Genomic DNA, 19,122 nt, shown 5'->3' on the forward strand with positions numbered 1-19,122 from the left:
TGGTGGGCTTGCAGGCAGATAAAATGGTCCCTTGACTGCCTCTACTTCCTTGTGTACAGAGGCAACTGGAAGGTTATCATGTTATATGATTCTTAAATAGAGCCAGTGACCTCAAGTGAGTGTTGCCTTTAAAAATTCCACATGTGTAATTGAAGAACCCTTATTATGCAAAGAAATTCTATTTATAAAAGATAGTAGTATCTCCCTTGTGTGGCACTTGTATTTTATTTGGTATAAGACTATGCCCCTACTTTTTTAAGATATCCTTAAATTTCACAGAAGTTTCAATTTTATGGAATCTAATTTGAAATTATGAAATGTAGGGTATTTTCCTCCCTAGAAGAAATACCCTAAAAGGTTTTCCTTTAATTGTATGTGAAAATCATTATTTGTGATTCTTAATTTGATTGGATGTTCACTAGTTGCCAAAACCATATGTGCATTTTCTCCATGCTCTAGTGCTTAGAACTGGTACCATTTTAACATTTGATAAAGTAAAACAGCGTTTTCCTCTAGTGTACAACTTTTACAGGGTAGTTTGTGTGTTAGGCACAATGTTGTTTTTGCCTTGTGGTTATTTCTGTGTTTGTACGCGTACTAGGAGGCTCCGGAGGAGAAAAGGAAGCCAGTCCAGAGTGTGTATGTTGCTTCTATGTAACTAACATCTGTGGAAACTTCTGATGAGGGAGGAAGCAACTCATTTTTGGGAGACATCATTTATCTGTGCTGGTTCCTTTACTTCCTTCAATCCCTTCCTTTTGCTGCCTCGATTGAGTGTAGGCTGTGTTATTATCCATTCCAGAAAGTGTTTTTAAAAAATGCTCTTGGTATTGCTAACACTGTAATATAAAAAGGGTAAGTGAAGTTAAACAGGTAAATTGAATGATCTGGCCAAAGTCATCAGTGACTCAAATGGGCGGGGGAGGAATTTATAACACTCTTCCTCCAATAAAGACAACCGATGCCAGACTTTCCTGACATTTGATAATTTGGCCCAACTCTTTTTAGTCTCTAATTTTTATGTCACTGAAAGATTACATTTTTTTTTTAAAGATTTTATTTATTTATTTGAGTCATTTGAGCAGGGCGCCTGGCTGGGATCCTGACTTGAGCCAAAGGCAAACACTTAACCTGCTTAACCGACTGAGTCACCCAGGCATCCTGAAAGATTACATTTTAAGATCCAAGTTACTGTAGGAAAGTCACTGCCAAGCTAGTGGTCAACAACTCTATGAATTTCTTGATTTATACTATGCCAGAATAATGTTGCTATTAAGTAATGTTCCAGTTATTAGTGCTTCTATACATTGCATACCTGGTAAATAGGGAACAACTAGAAGAATTAATTTGGAACTGTCATTTCTTAGAAGCCTCCTCAAATTTTTTTCTAGCTTCTCGGCGAGCCATTAAAGAAAAATAATTCAGCTATGAAGGGAGAAAGCCTTCCTTCCTACCTGGCTTTCAGTGCACAAACAAGAAATTAGGAATCAGAGGGTAACAGTCCTAGGAAATGCTTAATTGAGGGGGCAATTTTATTTATATTAAGTTGTCTGAAGATCTTTGTGTGAAGAAACTATGAAAACAAAAAACATCTTTTGTTCACCAGACTAAACCTTCGTAAGCCATCATTGTGTAATTTTGAATCCTGCTGAACAACATTCTGAAGGTTATTAAATTGAGACTTTTGTCTTCTTTATTTTTAGCACATTCAAGTGTATATATAAATCTCTGGAATGTTGAAGGAGTGACATTCCACAAGTGTCAGATTTTTTTTTTTTTCTGTTGCCCATTGTGAAGAGGAGACCAGTAAATTAAGAATGTTTGATTCTTTCTCCTATATTTGCTTTCTTTTTGGAGCTCTGTTTACAGAATAAAGAATTGCTTTTTGTAGCTAGATTATTGAATAGGAAAATCATGTTTTAAATTACTGTTTTCTGACAGTGACTAATGATTAATTAACCAAGCTAGCATTAGTAGAAAAGCATTACTATAGTATTAAATGTCTCCAAGGCTTAGACTGTATCATTGAACAGCAACAAAAAACATAGAGTTCACAATAACTAGATTTAGAACCAAGAATTGTACTCTAAGTTACAGCCTTCAAAGGTGGCTTCTTTCCTCATGTTCTGGAATGTAGAGACTTATGGATATCTTTGCAGATTCTGTCATAGCAACTTTAATGTGTTCAGTATTAGATTCTGAAGTAACTGTTAGTCCATTTTGGGGAGTTCTGGTACATTTAATTTTTATCCAGGCATTCTGTTATGGTAACAAAGCAATCACTCACATATTTTAATGAGTTACCAGTAAGAACTAGCTGGCCATTAGGATGAGTTCCACTGTACCCTTTAAATCTGGCAAAATACAGTTGTATTTTGTACCCATGGATAGATCTAGGGAATATTATGCTAAGTGAAATAAGTCAGACAGAGAAAGACAAATACTGTATGATTTCATTTACATGTAGAATCTAAAACACAAAACAAACAGAAATAGACTCATAAATACAGAGAACAAACTGATAGTTGCCAGAGGGGCGGGGGTAGGGAGAATGGGTGAAGTGGGATTAAGAGGTATACACTCTGATAATAAAATAAATAAGTCATGGAGATATAAAGGGAATATAGGGAATATAGACATATATATTATATAGTTATAGGGAATATATCAATAATATAATTACTTTGTATGATGACAGATGGTAACTAGACTTATAATAGTGATCATTTCATAATGTATATAAATGTCTAACCACTATGTTGTACACCTAAAACTAATATATTATGTGTCAACTATACTTCAGTAAACAAATCTGGAAAAATAATGTGGTTTGAAATTACCTTTTAAAATAAAAAACAGTTTGAGGAAAAAAATTAATAAAAATGATTAATAGAAAAAATTATTCTTAGGTCCAAGAGAACTAGATTATTGTAACGAAAGAGATTCTTAAACTGGCTCTTGGAACAGAATCAAATACTACCTTTAACAAATGTGGAACTATTTTTAGGGACATGGCTTTGAGTATAGCAGTGTGTCTATATGGTCTGAGAGGATACTCACCATTGTTTGCAGTGAGGTTCTTCTTACTTCGTTTCTTGATTTGTTTTCTTGGTTGTTTGCCTTTTATCGGGCTCTTGGCTCTGAATCACATATGGGGGATAGACTAATGATATACAAGATTTTTGAAAATGTTAAAAAGAATACGAAACTGATACTGGCATTCTTGTAATTGCATATGTTATTTCTTTATTTACTTTCAGTTTGGTTAATAAACTTAAACCTGGCGTCATTAAGAAGATCAATAGATTATCCACACCAATAGCAGGTTTGGTAAGTAAAAAATTATCTTCAAAACTGGATTTGTTTTCAAAATGTAAAACGATGAGCATAGACTGGTACTCTTATCTGGAATTATCATAGAAATTAGGTTTGGGGTTTCTTGCTCAAGGAAAGTGTTTTTAGTGATGTCCTCCTGTATCTTCAGTTTTTTTCTGTTTCCCTTCTGCTGGGAGACTTTTATTTTTTGTTGTTGTTTGTTTTGCTTTTTGTGCCCTCAAACTTCATATATCCCCTTTCTTAGCTTATTTCTTCCACAAATTGCATTTGTTTATGATCACCTTCTTTCTGAAGCTCAGCCCTGCACACTTTGTTTGCCAGTTGACCACAGTTTAGGGAAACTCTAGATGTTCCCCAGTTGTTACGTTTCTATTGCTTCATGCTATGCATAACCCTCACTTAGCCTGCAGATCTTGGGGTGTATTTGCAACAAGTTTGCTTTATATCATAGATTTCCTACCAGAGTTCCGTGTGATATTGGGTAGGTCACTATCTGCTGTTGCCTTAGTAATACTGCCTATCAGATGACTATGGGATAAGTCTCTAGATTCTTTCTAGCTTTAAATTTGGATTCTGTGTATGAAAAATACCCCACACTGTCATTATATAGATACTCTAGTGGATCAATAATTGAAAGACAAATAAAAAGGTGGGGCTGTATCTTTGAAAAAAAAAGTAATTTATAATTAAGTACAAATGATGGGTTATTTTCAAAATGTTAGCAACCCCTAAGAATCAAGGCTGATGACAGGAGTCAGTTTAAAAGAATTAATATTGTAAAACACTGAAGTTTAACACAGCGACTACCTGGAATTATATATATATATATAAATATTAATTATATATAATATTAATTCCTTCTTTCTTACCAAGTTATTTCTATTCCATTTCTATCATGACATGATTTCTGTCATGACATGATATTTTTATTGGTCTCAAATTTGGTTAGGTATAAAAAACTATCATGTATGCATATATTGTTATATGAAGATATATATATGACTGTATAGCAATATACATATATGTATGAATTACTTCTAGTAATATAGCAAGTCAGAAGATATTACTTCAAAAATAAAATTGAAGAAATTTGGTTTTTGATTCTTCCTAGGAAGAAACATTCAGTTTAATAAAAATAAAGCCTTACATGAAAATCGTTTTTATGAAATAACTTCTGTGAAAATTAAAAGTTTGAATCATATTGAAAGTTTTTTCAAGTGGCTTGAGTTATTCTTACTTTAATGTTTAGATTTTGAATTGTCATTTCTTGGATCAATTACACACATTATAAATGAAATTAGCCTTTGATTTCAAACACCCTTCATATTTGGAATACTTGAATTATGGTGGCTTGTTGTTATTGGCCACTAGAGGTTTTATTCAATCTTCTGATTCTATGATTAGATGAAAGCCAAATGTATTTTATATTTAAATCCAAACATCTCTCCAACTATTTCTATTTCAAGCATGGAAATTCTATCTGGTTTGGATTTTATCTCTAGACACTAAAATGAAATGTATTTCCGGAACATTAACTGGGATGATTTCCCAAATACAGGACGCTGAGCATTTTCAATGGGATGTAGGAGCATAAGAATAACTGCAGTTGCAGAATTGGGCTATAATTGGTTTGAAGTTGTCATCATGCCTCATTTGACTCCTTCTTCTCACACTTGTGTGTCAGGATGGTTATGTCAAAATTTCTTGAAGCCTTAATTTGAAGTGTGCATTAGAGCTCCAGCATCTACCTGGTAAGGTTGTCATATGTGGATAGAAAGGGATTATATAGGTAGTCTGACATACAGATGCTAAATGAATGTTGTTTTGTTGCATATTAATTTTTTAAACAAATAATTGAGTGCCTACTAGGTTGAGAACTTTTCTAGTTTATAGGGATATATTGGAGGAATAAAAACAGGTAAGGACATTATCCTCAAAAAGCTTACATTTTAGTGGTAGAGCAGGATCTAGCAAATAAATTAGCAAATGAGCAAGAAATCACCAGATATAAATGTGCTGCAGAGAATTATAATAGACTGACATTTGTTGAACACGTATGAGCACTCATAGTTGGACTATGAAGATTGACCTCAAAAATTCCTCAAGGAATATGTCAGAAGCCTTTGTTTTTGATGTGTATAGAAGAAAGATAAAAAACCCAACTTTATACTAGTAATTTCTGTGTTCACAGCAACTAACATAATGACTGATACATTTGGAGGTAAAAGATTTATTTTTTAAAGATTTTATTTATTTACTTGAGAGAGAGCAACTGAGAGAGAGAGAGAGAGAGCCTAGAGGGAGAGGGAGAAACAGACTCCCCACTGAGCAGAAAGCCTGACGCTGGGCTCCATCCCAGGACCCTGAGATCATGACCCTAGCCTAAGGCAGACACTACCAACTGAGCCATCCAGATGCCTCCAAAGATTTTTTTTAATGAATAAGTGGAAAAGCTTTCAATTGTGAAAAATAGTAAGCTCTCGAATTAGATCTTTGAAGGGATAGTATTATAGGTTGAATTGTGCCTTCCCCCAAACATAATATTTTGAAGTCCTAAACCCCAGTACCTCAGAATGTGACTTTATTTGTGAATAGGATTGTTGCAGATGATGTACTTAGTAAAGCTGAGGTCATAATGGAGTAGGGTGGGCCCCTAATCTAGTATGACGTCCTTATAAGAAGATGACTATGTGAAGACAGGTACACCCAGGAAGAATGCCATGTGACAGCGGAGGACTGGGGTGAGGCATGATAGGCAAGGAGAACCAAAGATTGCCAACAAGCCACCAGAAGCTAGAAGGGGCAAGGAATAGTTTCCTTACAGGTTTCATGGAATCATGGCTTTGTGGACACCTTGATTTTGGACTTTGAGCCTCCAGAACTGAGGGACAATAAATCTTTGTTTTAAGCTACCCAGTTTGTGGGACTTTGTCATCGCAGTGCTAGGAAACTAATACAAATAGGCAAGTGGTTTTTTTTTTTTTTTTTAATTTAATACTCGTTTAAAAAAAAAACTTTTTATTTTAAAATAAATAGAGATTCACAGGAAGTTGGGGGAAAAAAAAACAGTACAGAGAGGTCCTCTGTGTCCTTCACCCAGTTTCCCCCATGGTAACATTTTGCATAACTGTGATATGATATTAAAACCAGGAAAGTGACATTGGTACATCCAAAGATCTTAATCTGATTCACCAGTTTTATATGCGGTTAATGCTTTTTTAGTAACAAAGAGCAGAGATGCTTTCAAGCTAAGTGAGATGAAGTGTTTTATTTTAAGGAATTTTCAGAGGACTCTGTCATTCATTTGGTGTTCAGCCATAAATATGACAATCACATTCCACATGATTACTTTTTCTGCCCCATTGTAAACAGGAAATGGTGTCTCTCAGTTGAAGTTCCCAAGAGAAGAATCTGAATAGATCAAATTACCTTGCCTTTCCAGGCTACAGATATCATAGGTCACTAGCCAGCTGGTGGATGCGTTCCTTGAGAAGAGTGTCGTCTTGGCAAAATGGGCTGTGGTTAGGAGTGTCGGTAGCCTTTGGCTCACTGAGTTCAAGTGTGTGGGTTAAAGAGTGTTCTGTGAATGAGGTTTCTCTGGGGTAGATAACATTAAGTTAAATATAGTAAGAATTATACAATTTCTATGCTCCAAGCCCTGTTTTCCATCACTCCCTTCTTATTCTCTTTCCTTCTGCTATAACTTTCATCCATTTCATGCCATGTTGTTGTATTTAGCTTTGAAGCCAAGGCACTGGATTTACTGTTTATAGATGGCCCTATGTGAAACACCTGGAAAATATCCTCTGAGCAATGACAATATGAAGAGAGGTGTTTAGCTGATTTAGAAATATACTGAATGCTTTCCTTGAAACAATCACATTATTTTATGAATGTTTTGTCTTTGGGAAGGCATTAACCATGTTCTCATAGATCTAGAGATACAGTTTTTCTCACTTGACTAAGTTTTAATTTTTAAAGAAATACATTTTTCTCTATCTTTTCTATTTTTTATATTCTTCACAAAGCCATGCTAAAAAAATCTCACCCAAGAGTTGGAGTTTTCCAAAAAATTAACCAGTGTTAAGTGTGGGTATGTTCAATTCATTGAAACTCAAAACTAAAGGTGTATTTGGGAATTAAAAAATTCAACCTCAAAACAAAATCCTGAGAAACAAGCAAGATATTCTGATGGTGAAAAGAGCCCTTGAACCAGAATAATGTTTACCATCTGATGTCTTTTTTTTTTTTTTTAAAGATTTTATTTATTTATTTGAGAGAGAGAGAATGAGAGACAGAGAGCAGGAGAGGGAGGAGGGTCAGAGGGAGAAGCAGACTCCCCGCCGAGCAGGGAGCCCGATGCGGGACTCGATCCAGGGACTCCAGGATCATGACCTGAGCCGAAGGCAGTCGCTTAACCAACTGAGCCACCCAGGCGCCCTACCATCTGATGTCTTAACGTGCATGAAATACAATATATGTAGAGAACATCAAGGAAGTTATTAACCCTAAGACTTACAGTTGTCTTGGACCCCTAATGATTTAATTGTATTTACTAAAGCAAGGTTGCTCAACCTTGGCACCACTGACTATTGACATTTTGGGCCCGATAATTCCTTGTTGGGGGGGTCTTTCTTGTGCATTGTAAAATGTTTAGTAGCTTCCCTGGACTCTACTCACTAGATGCCAGTAACACCATGTTCCCCACCCCAAAGTTATGACAGCTAAAAATGTCTTCTGACATTGCCAATGACCCTGATGGGGTAAAATCATCCCTGACTAAGAGCCACGGAGCTAAAGAGTTAAGAAAGTAAACAATACCCCTTTACATGGGCTAGTTTGCTTACTGAGTATAGATTTGAGTGATCTACTTATGCCTGCCATTTCAATTGCAGTTTCTCTTAGAAAAGCAATGGTATTCTAGAAAATTTGGTTTGAATCATTTGTTTGTTTGAAAGTTTGTGTCTATTAGTGGGCTTAATAGAAAAATCTTCTTGGAGTGCCTGGGTGGCTCAGTCAGTTAAGCATCTGACTCTTGATTTCTGCTCAGGTCGTGATCTCAGGGTCGTGAGATGGAGCCCAGCATTGGCTCTGTGCTGGGTGTGGAGCCTGCTTAAGATTCTCTCTCCCTCTCCCTCTGCCCCCCACCCTGCCCCTCTCTCTCAGTCTCTTCAGTATATCCACACTTGCTTCAAAAATATGAGCTGAATTTGAGCATCTTTCCTCTAAAGGGTTACTCTTTCAGATTATTTTTGAGATTGGAATGCGTAAGGTGTGACTGTAGAGACTGGGAAGGTTGTCTCCTCATGAATGCTATAGAATGCAGGAAGTGGGCAAAGATGCCAGTTAGCTTAAGCTGTTGGACGTGTCCATTTCTCTTGTGTTCATAATTGTTGCTTCAAGAAATAACACCAGTCTATGGGTCCATTCTTACTGCCATTTTTCAAAAGGTTATTAGTGGTTAATGTTCTTGTGCCTGTGTAAAATTATTCCTGATTAATCTTTACTCACTGTACACTTGGGCATCAGCAAAGTAGTGTGACCTAGTCTGTGCCAAGGTCACTATTGAAACATCTAGTTGTTCCCTTCTAGCAGTAATAGAAAGTGCACCTGAGGAATCTGCTATAAAATTTAAATATTCTCATCCAGGTTTTATCATAGTTTTAAAAACCCACTCTCAGGCAGTGACTCTATGTAGCCTACTCTTTTTCCCCAGAGCGAGGGGAACAAGGGGGTTGGGAGAGGGGAGGTTTGTGGGACACTGAGCTTGTGAGTTCTTTTACAAATAAAACCAAAATGTGAGACCTCAAGACAAGAGTGTTTTCAGGGAAAAAGCCCACTTCTTTTTCCTCTCCTTTCTTATCCAAGTTGAAATAATATAGGAAGAATGAATATAATTATTATTTTCATTCAAGGGGGCACTTCTCTGGTTAGAAGGCAGGAATAAATTTTATATGGTTGAAAAGAAAATACTCAGGGAACATTAGAATGTGACTTGGATGAACAACCAACACATGCTTTGCTTAAAAGAGTAGTGACTAAGGATCGCTCTTTACTGGGTCAAACTCAGTATGTGTTTCAGAGGGGATCTCTCTCTAGTTGGTAATAAGATACATTTGTGAATGTATTTCGATGTTGATGTATATAAAACCTGGTAAAAAGTGACACCATGGAAAGATATGGGAAGATGGTATCATAGAGTGCATGTAAAATAACCAGTTAATGCTAAGATCAATAATGTCTATTTTCTGTTCTTGAATTTTATTGCTGATTTTGTAGATTTGTTTGAGCTCTCCACCTAGCACATTTGGGAGAGGCTTCCACCAAGTAAAATCTTTTTGATTCACTCATTGTTGCTTTTTGATTGCGTAGCCATGTAAGAGCTGCATTCATGCTGAGCTGATTCTGGCTGCCATGATCCCCATCTCCAAATGGATGGCGGACAACATTGACGAGGTCCCCTCCCATAACGCTATTTCTGCCTTAACTCTTAGTCTTCATGTTCTCATTTTCCTCACAGTTGATAACAAATGAAGGCTAGATATTTTATAAATGACCATGTTTTTAATTGTTGTTCATTTCTCCCCTATCACTGTACTGGAACAATTTCATAGATGTGGAATCAGACCTTAGTGTTTTATTGAGTTAAATGATTTTTTTCTTTTTCTTACATTTCCTGATAGAGACAGGGGAGGTTAAATGATATCAATAAACTTGATTAAAATTGCTCAATTATGGTTTCAGGATAAAAACTGCACTAAAGAAATCCTTTTATCTCAAAGGGAGGGTAGACCACTATTACAGGTTGTATAATTATGCCTCAAACAATGAAATTTAAACTATTTTTATTTTCCTAGTTTGTCAATCTGATTATTTTCTTTAAAAACAGAACACCAGTAACAAAAACGTGGAATGCCTTTTCTTAATGAAGTTACAGGAAGAGTACTCTAGTGTTGCCATTATTTAATGTATTCTTACATTTATGGAAGAGATTATATAGCATAAAAGCTATCCATTTACTAAAAATAAGGCCACTTTATGCATTGAAAATGATATTTTCTGTGGTTGTACTTTAATTTTTTTCCAAAGTATATTGGAATTTCTGTGGATCACCATCAGTATTTTGAAGTATTTTGGGGTTATCCAATAATTAAGTCGAGAAAACAGACTAAATGGGGATTATGCATTGGCTGTTTTCGGTAACAAATAGTAGATATTAAATATACAAATGCCTTAATACCTCCATATAAATGGCAGATAAATAAGTCCATGATAACTGAGTTATTTATAAAGAAATTTTAGGTGATTTCCTCAAGAGTCTCCTTGTCTCCTTACTTCTTTCTGACTCCCAGTAAAGGTAGGTAGCACTAAGAATGGAAACCTAAAAACTTAGTGTCAGTATTTAAAGTTGTTTCCAGTACCCTCATACTGATGCGGCACTGTAAATCAGGAAACTCCTGTTTTATTTTGAGACGCCATTTCTTAGTCACGGCATTGGCACACGTTTAGGAGCACTTCCCTAGAGTTCCAAACCTTGTTTTTAAATACAAGATGAACATATGCCAACTTTCAGCCTTGAGGGCAACCTTTTAAAAAAACATTAATGAATTAGAATTCCTAACGCAACAACATGATTAACTTGTAGAGTCAAAGAAAAATTGATTCAGAGTAGGATTATATCTTACATGATAGTTTTATTAAGATACTAAAATGCTTAGAACATCTCTCTTTAGGAAACTTTTGTTATGTAGAAATTGGAAGCAGATCAAATGAGGTTAAATAAGAAGTAGAACCCAGATGTCAGACTGGTATGAACACATTGGTCATTTGATGGGTCTCAGGCCCTCCCTAAAAGTATTTATTGGACACCTGTGTGTCAGGTACTATTCTAGGAACTTGGAACACAGCCACAGATAAGGCAGAGAAAGTTCCTCCCTAATGGAGCATAATCAGTAGGTCAATAATAACCTGTAAGGTACTAACAGTTGTCATGAAGAATGTATAATACCTTGTCAGTTGCCAATAATTACACTGAAAAAATAAAGTGAATGGGTAGAGAGTGATTGAGTGAGTGTATGAGAAGTATTTCAGAAAAGGTGCTCAAGATACCCTATGACCCAGCAATTGCACTACTGCGCCCAGTGATGGGTATTAAGGAGGGCACGTATTGCATGGAGCACTGGGTGTTATATGCAAACAATGAGTCTTGGAACACTACTACATCAAAAACTAATGATGTACTGTATGGTGACTAACATAACATAAAAAAAAAAAAAAAGTGCTCAGAGATATCTTATTTCTGGAGTTAACATTTGACCAGGGACCTGAATGAAGTGAGGGAGGGGGAAAATATGGGGATCATGGGACTTTTTGAGATAGAAGGAAGACAGGGAGGATCAAGGCAGGATCAAGCTGGTTCAGGAAGACTGTGGGTCTGTCACTAAGTGAGGCAGATAGGGATGGGCCAGCAAGGTTGTATAAGGCTTCATAGGCTTTGGTGAGTAGATCATATTTTACTCCTAGCATGATAAGAAGCCACTGGGGGCTTTTGAGAGTGGTTTAATTTGTTATTAGAGATCATTGGATGCCTGTGGTAAAGGATGAACATATCTGTGACTATACTAAAAATCGTTGAATTGTACCCTTTAATTAAAATTTATGATTTGTATGTGAATTCTACCCCAATAAAATGTGAAAATAAAAAATCACAAGTTGGTGTGTGAACAATAGACTGAAGGAAATCAAGAAGAGAAGCAAGAAGGCCAGTTAAAGAACAGTTTTGGTAGTTGAATGACTAATTTTGTGTCAGCTTGACTGGCCATGGAGTGTCCAGATAATCAGTTAGACATTATTACATGATTCTGCATCTGTCTGTGAGGGTGCCTTTGGATGAGATGAACACTGGAATTTGGAGATTGTGGAAAGCAGATTGTTCTCCCTAATGTGGGTGGGCCTCATATAATCAGTCAAAGGGCTGACTACAACAAAAATGTCAGTCCTCCTGTGAGTCAGAGGAAGCTACTCCTGCCCAACTGCCAGAACTAAAACATTGGCTTTTCTTGGGTCTGGAGCTTGCCAGCTCTGAAACTGGAACTTACTTTCAAATGGAACATTTCATTGACTCTGCTGGTTCTCAGGATTCTGGACACACACTGGAAGTAGACCATCAGCTCTCCTGGGTGTCCAGCTTGTAGATGGGCAGATCACGGGACTTCTCAGCCTCCATAATCACATGAGCCAGTTCCTTAAAATAAGTCTCTTTCTATAGATATATGTATCTTGTTCTGTTGTCTAGAGACCTCTGACTAATACAGTGGTTCAGGCAAGAGGTGATGGTGACAATATTGGGAATGGAGGAAGTGGTCAGAGTTTGTTTTGATGGAAGACCGTGTAGTGCCTGTACGTATAGGTTGTAATACCTGTATGTAATGCCCGTCAATCTGTAATAGATTGACAGAGAAGCCAGGGTCTTTGCATCAGTAGTTTATTGAGATAGTAAATAAGAAACCAGAGGGTTGGGGGAGGGAAGGGAAGAATCAAGGGAGAAGCTAGAAATTGAGGCAGTTTACATACGATTGCAGATTTGTAAATGTCAAAGTGATCAGTATCAATCTTAGATATTGTTCCCTGACAACATCCTGAAAAACATGATTAAAGTGATGGTTTGTGATTGTTTATAAGAAAGAACATAACACTAGAAGCCAGGCTTGTCCACCACAGACAAATGCTCTAAAGCAACATATTACTGGGCTGGTCCCATGGAAAGTCCAAGAGACCAGCTAGAGGTCATAAAATGGCTCATGATGGGTTTTGTTTGACTTCACTGTTTTTGCTTATTTCTAAAATTTGAGCCAAAATTTGCATACCCTTAGATTTCATGTAAAATCCTAATCTCTGGCTTCTCCATGAATGTGGCAATAGCAGGCCTGCATTCGCCCAAAGCAACCATTGTATGGGGCGTCCTATGGACAGGATAGGAGTCTCTGCATTGCTTGTTCTCTGGTCATTTCCCTAACATGATGCCCATTTTATTCATTTATGGTTTATTCAGTCATTTTACCAGCCTTTCTCTTTTAGACATGTCTTCATTCCTGCAAAGTGTCTGTTGTGGCCTTGTTAGAGTCAATATGGGAAAAAGTAGACCAGGTAATATCTATAGGTGAAATCTTAAATAGTTGGATAAAAATGCTCCATTTTAAGGAGCTAAATGGAAATCCATGTAACCATGGAGAGAAATTTCTGCAGTTTGCCTTAGGGCTTTATACTTGCACTATTTTCATTTATTTAAAAAAAATTTTTAAAGATTTTATTTATTTATTTATTTGACAGAGAGAGAGAAAGAGAGCACAGGCAGGGGGAGCGGCAGGCAGAGGGAGAAGCAGGCTCCCCGCTGAGCAGGGAGCCCGACGTGGGGCTTGATCCCAGGACCCTGGGATCATGACCTGGGCTGAAGGCCGACGCTTAACCAACTGAGCCACCCAGGCGCCCTTGTGCTATTTTCATTAAAAAAAAAAAAAAAGCTGGAATGAGAACATAGGAAATGTATTTAGTCCTCTTTGTGGATGTTAGAACAATAAGGCATAGTTAATGTACTGAATATAAAAATCTGCAGTTTAAAGTGATCTAGAGTCATAAGAGTCCAGCCATTTTATATTATCTGCAAACTTAATTATGCATTTTATGCCTTTATCCATGAAACCTCCCTTGATAGAATCGCATGATTTTTATTTCAGATTCTTCATATCCATCTTAGTTTTAGTCCAAATTTCACTAGCCTCCTGGTTCATTAAAACTCACAGGACGGGCGCCTGGGTGGCTCAGTTGGTTAAGCGACTGCCTTCGGCTCAGGTCATGATCCTGGAGTCCCGGGATCGAGTCCCGCATCGGGCTCCCTGCTCGGCAGGGAGTCTGCTTCTCCCTCTGACCCTCCTCCCTCTCATGCTCTCTCTCTCTGTCTCATTCTCTCTCTCAAATAAATAAATAAAATCTTTAAAAAAAAAAACAAAAAAACCCTCACAGGTCATCTTCCCCGTGAACTGTGATGTCACTGTGAACTGGCTCTTGCTCTTGTACATCTCAGCCATGTTAGAGATGCCACAGCGCCGAGTGCCTGTGGCCCTGTAACAAGAGAGGTAGGTCCACTTACTGACCACTTGCTATATCCTAGAAACTGCCAATCACATATCTGTTTCCTCAGTAAATCTTCAAAATCACTGTTACTCTCATTTGGCAAGAGGACCATTGTTAGTGACCCATCACGTGATGACCTGGACAGTTAACCACATCTGGAGTCCTGTTTTGAGTTACAGATGCTTGATTTTTTTTTTTAAAGATTTATTTATTTATTTATTTGAGAGAGAGAATGAGCGAGAGAAAGCACGAGAGCGGGGGGAGGGTCAGAGGGAGAAGCAGACTCCCTGCCGAGCAGGGAGCCCGATGCGGGACTCGATCCTGGGACTCCAGGATCATGACCTGAGCCAAAGGCAGTCGCTTAACCAACTGAGCCACCCAGGCGCCCCAGATGCTTGATTTTAAGAAGGCAGGACCTAACAAACAGGAACCTGTCTGTAGGGAGGTGTGATTGTTGTCATAGGCGGAATGGCTCCCAATAACGTTCATGCTCTAATCCACGAACCAGCCGATGCGTTGTGAGGGGAGGGAACACTGGGTTCCAGGGAGAACTGAGGTGTAAATCAGTTGACTTTGAGATGAGGAGTGGATCTGGGATTATCCAGGGGGGCCCAGTATAATCCTGAGAGTCCTCATAATTGGAAGAGAGAGTGCGAATTAGTTGGATGGCAGTGTGATACTCAGGCTGATGCTGCTGGTTTTGAGGGTGGAGGAAGGAGCCTCTAGCAGATGGAAAAGAAGAAAGAAATGGATTTTCTCCTAGAGCCTCCAGAAGAAACGCAGCCCTGCCAACACCTTGATTTTAAGCCAGGGAGACTGATTTTGGACTTCTGACCTCCAGAACTGTAAGATAATAAACTTGTCTTGTTTTCAGCCACTGACTAGTGGTGATTTGTTTCACTTGTGGTGAAAACGAATCTAGGAGTTAAGAGCACAGACTCAGGGATTGAACTGCTTGGTTTGAATCCTAGCTCCACCACTTACTGGATGACCTCGGGTTAATCACATACCTCTTAGGCCTCAGTTCCTTCATGTGTAAAATGGGAACCAAAAGACTTCATAAGCTTTTTTAGTGTGAATTGGAGATAATTTGTGTAAAGGGCCTCAGCATGCTGCCTGGCATTCGGTAAGAACTCAGTGAATGTGAACTTGAGAAAATCAGCTATTCAGTGGAGGGCCAGCTGGGACGACAGGAGAACTGAAAAATGTCACAGAGGGACAAGGGGTGTTGAGAAAACCAGGGATATTTGAAGAGAAGATGTGAAGTTGGGGCAACGTGTGGACTGTATGAGGCAGGAGAGCTAAGTAGCTAAGGGGCTCTTGTGGGAAAAAGACGAGATTTAGTTCGTATTAAGTAGGCAGATTTAGGATCAGTGTTTTACAATTACAGCGAGGGAGTCTTTGGACTTTTTTGACATAGAAATGACTAAAAGTGAGTCAGCCTCATAAAGCAAGGAGTCCCCGGGGCTGGAAACGCTAAAACAAGGGCTGATGACCCAGACACGTCACCTGTAAAAGTGACTCTCGGCAAGGGGGTAGGGGCAGTTGCACTGAACGAGTGTGGATTCCCAGCTAGCCCTAAGGTTTTACTGTGCCGTTTTCCTTCGTTAAATGTGCTTTACTGCTTCACATGATGTGTTTTGGCATCATTATGACATGCTTCTTTAAGGAGTTACGTATTTGTTTTACTTTGGAACAGAGGACACAGATAATTTGACGACAGAACGGTTTTTTTTCTTTTTTTCCCATTTTGTCCACCCACTTCTGGCAACCCCCAGTCTGGTCTCAGACAGAACTTCTTGAGCCTCTATTTCAGCATTCTGTGTCCCTTTCCCCTCCCTCCCTCTCTTCCTTCCTTCTTCCTCCTTCCTCCCTCCCTTCTTTCCTTCCTTTCTTCCAACAGAGTAGGTACGTGTTAGAACTCCTTCATTTCTGATGTATAAGGTTTAATTCGAACACCATGGAAGACTACCTTAATCCATGCTGCAGTTTGACAAATCCTGTTACTGCTTCTGTGTGGTTAATTGTGACCCAAGTTGATTAAGCATTTCAGTAACCAGCCCTTCAGCAGAGCACGGCCCTCATGCCTTTGACCTTCGGCTGCCCCCGCTTGCCAGGGCTCTGTTCTGCCTCTCCGTATGGTTTTTGCTTCTCCTCTGCCAAGCAGTGTTGGAGAGAAGTATGCCAGCCATTTGGTGATTTATCATGTATAATCCCCTGGGCCCTCAGTGTCACTTGGCAATTCCTCTTAAGCATTACTAGTTGGTTCTTACTCCTCTCATCACATGTGACAAAACTTGACTGTCCTCAAATCCTTTGCTATCAGCCCCATGACTGAGGCTCTTTGCAGAGAAGCAAAGGAAAATGTTCTGTGTACTTTTCTCACAAATAACTACGGAAGTTGGATCTGTGTGTTTACCTACATATTGTAATTATCCCTTGCAGGTCTTAGTAACACAGCTTACATTTATTCACTAAGCCGTAAATAAGAAGATGAAGTCTCTAATAATAAAGCTAGTGCCACTGATCAAAATTGCAATCACACCGCTTTCTTAATGGAAACTATATAACTAAAATGCACATTTGGATATATCATGGTCACTCCAGCGCTTGGGAGTTGCTTTAAAATAATTTTGAATGATCACAATTAGTATATCACAAGAATGGAATTTGAGTACTTTTGGGGATGGCCTAATGGTGAGCTCCGTAATCCCCAGGTGATTACTGCTCATCCTAAGGAGAAACCCTGCTGTAAATCCTAGTTGGAAATATTTTCCTTATTTTGTTATTGGCCAGAAAACTATGTCTGCAAAGATCCAAATCACCTGGAGGATTTTCTTAGCATGTGGATTCTGACTGAGTGGGTCTAGGGTGGAGCTAGAGTCTGCATTTCTAACAGGCTCCCAAGTGATGCTGATGGCATGTGGACCCCATGTCGAGTACGAGGAGGCTGGGACAGCTTTTGCCCAGTTGTGTACATGAGCCTCACCTACGAGGTGATTGTATGCTCCCTCGAGAGATTCTGATGTGGCTGACTGGGGACTGTTATTCTCACACACAGACTTAGTTCAGTTTCTCTGCCTCAAACAGTGGTTACAACCTCCTGATTGTTGGCATATACTTCTAACTTTTTGTCACTGTTAACTCTAGGGACAGGAGACAGGGGCTTTGGTGTTATATTATAAATAGAAAAGGAATTGAGGTCACCAAGTCTCTTGGCCTTCAGATAAATTGATCTGCACCACCATGTGCCCAGGTTCAGAGGAATTGGATGATGTGCTCTCTTTTTTTAATCAAAAAAATCTTGCCTGAAATAGGCATAGAAAGGCCAGAGTGAGCACACAAGGAACATTTGGTTCACGGATGGGGCCCACGTCCAGGTGATGTCATTCTGGCAGCTTTGGTTTAAGGTGGTGACTGTATGGCCCTTTTGCCTATACTCTTTTTCAGAATTGGTTACGATTTTGATCTTATTCAGGGCTTCTGTAATAAATCTCTTTGTCTTTATTTAAAGAACCCATTTTTATTGATGACAGCTCTTGACCCTCTACACTCAGGAAATTTTTGCAGAAGTAGGTCTAACTGGTTTGATACTGTGAGTAGACATTCCCCATTTGCTGTGACATTTAAGGTTTCTTGATACAAAGTATTCCCTCTGTAAGTTAGAAGTCTTGCAATTTTATCATTTAAGATATATTTAAGAGAAATATATAAAAGAAACATTTTTTAACTTCCTCCAAGTAAAAATGAAAATGACTTTGTTCAGCGAAAGATCCTAGGGAGGTATAGCATAGACTTTATTTTTTTTATTTATTTATTTTTTTTAAAGATTTTATTTATTTTTTTGACAGAGAGAGACACAGCGAGAGCAGGAACACAAGCAGGGGGAGTGGGAGAGGGAGGAGCAGGCTTCCCGCAGAGCAGGGAGCCCGATGTGGGACTCGATCCCAGACCCTGGGATCATGACCTGAGCCGAAGGCAGACGCTTAATGACTGAGCCACCCAGGCTCCCTAGCATAGACTTTAATGAGGATTTAGACTTTTGTGTAACAAAAATGGTTGAATGTGAAAGAGAAAAATGTATACCATAATGCCATTTATGTAAATGAGATACATAAGTGAACGTGCACTTTAAAGGACATTTAGATTTTTAAGCACATTATAGAAGGCACCTTTAAAAAATAATTTATGGAGGTGAAATTCACATAACAAAAGTAGCCATTTTAAGGTGAACAATTCAGTGTTTAGCAGCCACCAAACATTTCCATCCCTCCCAAGTAAAATATCTTCCTATTCCATCCTCCCCCTCCGCAAACTCCTATCAGCCACAAGTCTGCATCCTGTCTCTAAGGATTGATCTATTCTGGATATTCCACATAAATGGAGTAGGTAACATTTGTGTGTTTAGCTTTTCCTTAGCATCATGTTTTGGGGGTTCATCCATGCTGTAGAATGTATCAGTACTTTATTTTTATGGGTGAATAATATGCCATTGTATGAATATATCCCAATATGTTTATCTGTTTCTGTTCATGTACATGTTTTAGTTGTTTCTACCTTTTGACTATTGTGAATAGTGCTGCTATCAATGTGCACGTACATGCACTTGTCTGAGGAACTCTTGAATTCTTTAGGGTACATTCTTAATACCTTTTA

The 19,122-nt window shown here is 38.3% G+C and overlaps 1 protein-coding gene across 6 annotated transcripts in view; it reads left to right on the forward strand.

Annotated features, from left to right (window-relative positions):
* The first annotated feature begins 3,266 nt into the window (after nt 1–3,266).
* Nucleotides 3,267–19,122, forward strand: part of LMO7 (LIM domain 7) — a 115,751-nt gene continuing 99,895 nt past the window's right edge. For all 6 annotated transcript variants that reach the window (XM_081815047.1, XM_081815048.1, XM_081815050.1 and 3 more), the window contains exon 1: nt 3,267–3,330. The gene's annotated coding sequence lies outside the window, so the exon portion shown is untranslated. The remainder of the gene's footprint in view (nt 3,331–19,122) is intronic.

This window comes from Leptonychotes weddellii, chromosome 3, assembly GCF_054177405.1.
Source record: "Leptonychotes weddellii isolate Sample4059 chromosome 3, ASM5417740v2, whole genome shotgun sequence".
NCBI lineage: Eukaryota > Metazoa > Chordata > Mammalia > Carnivora > Phocidae > Leptonychotes > Leptonychotes weddellii.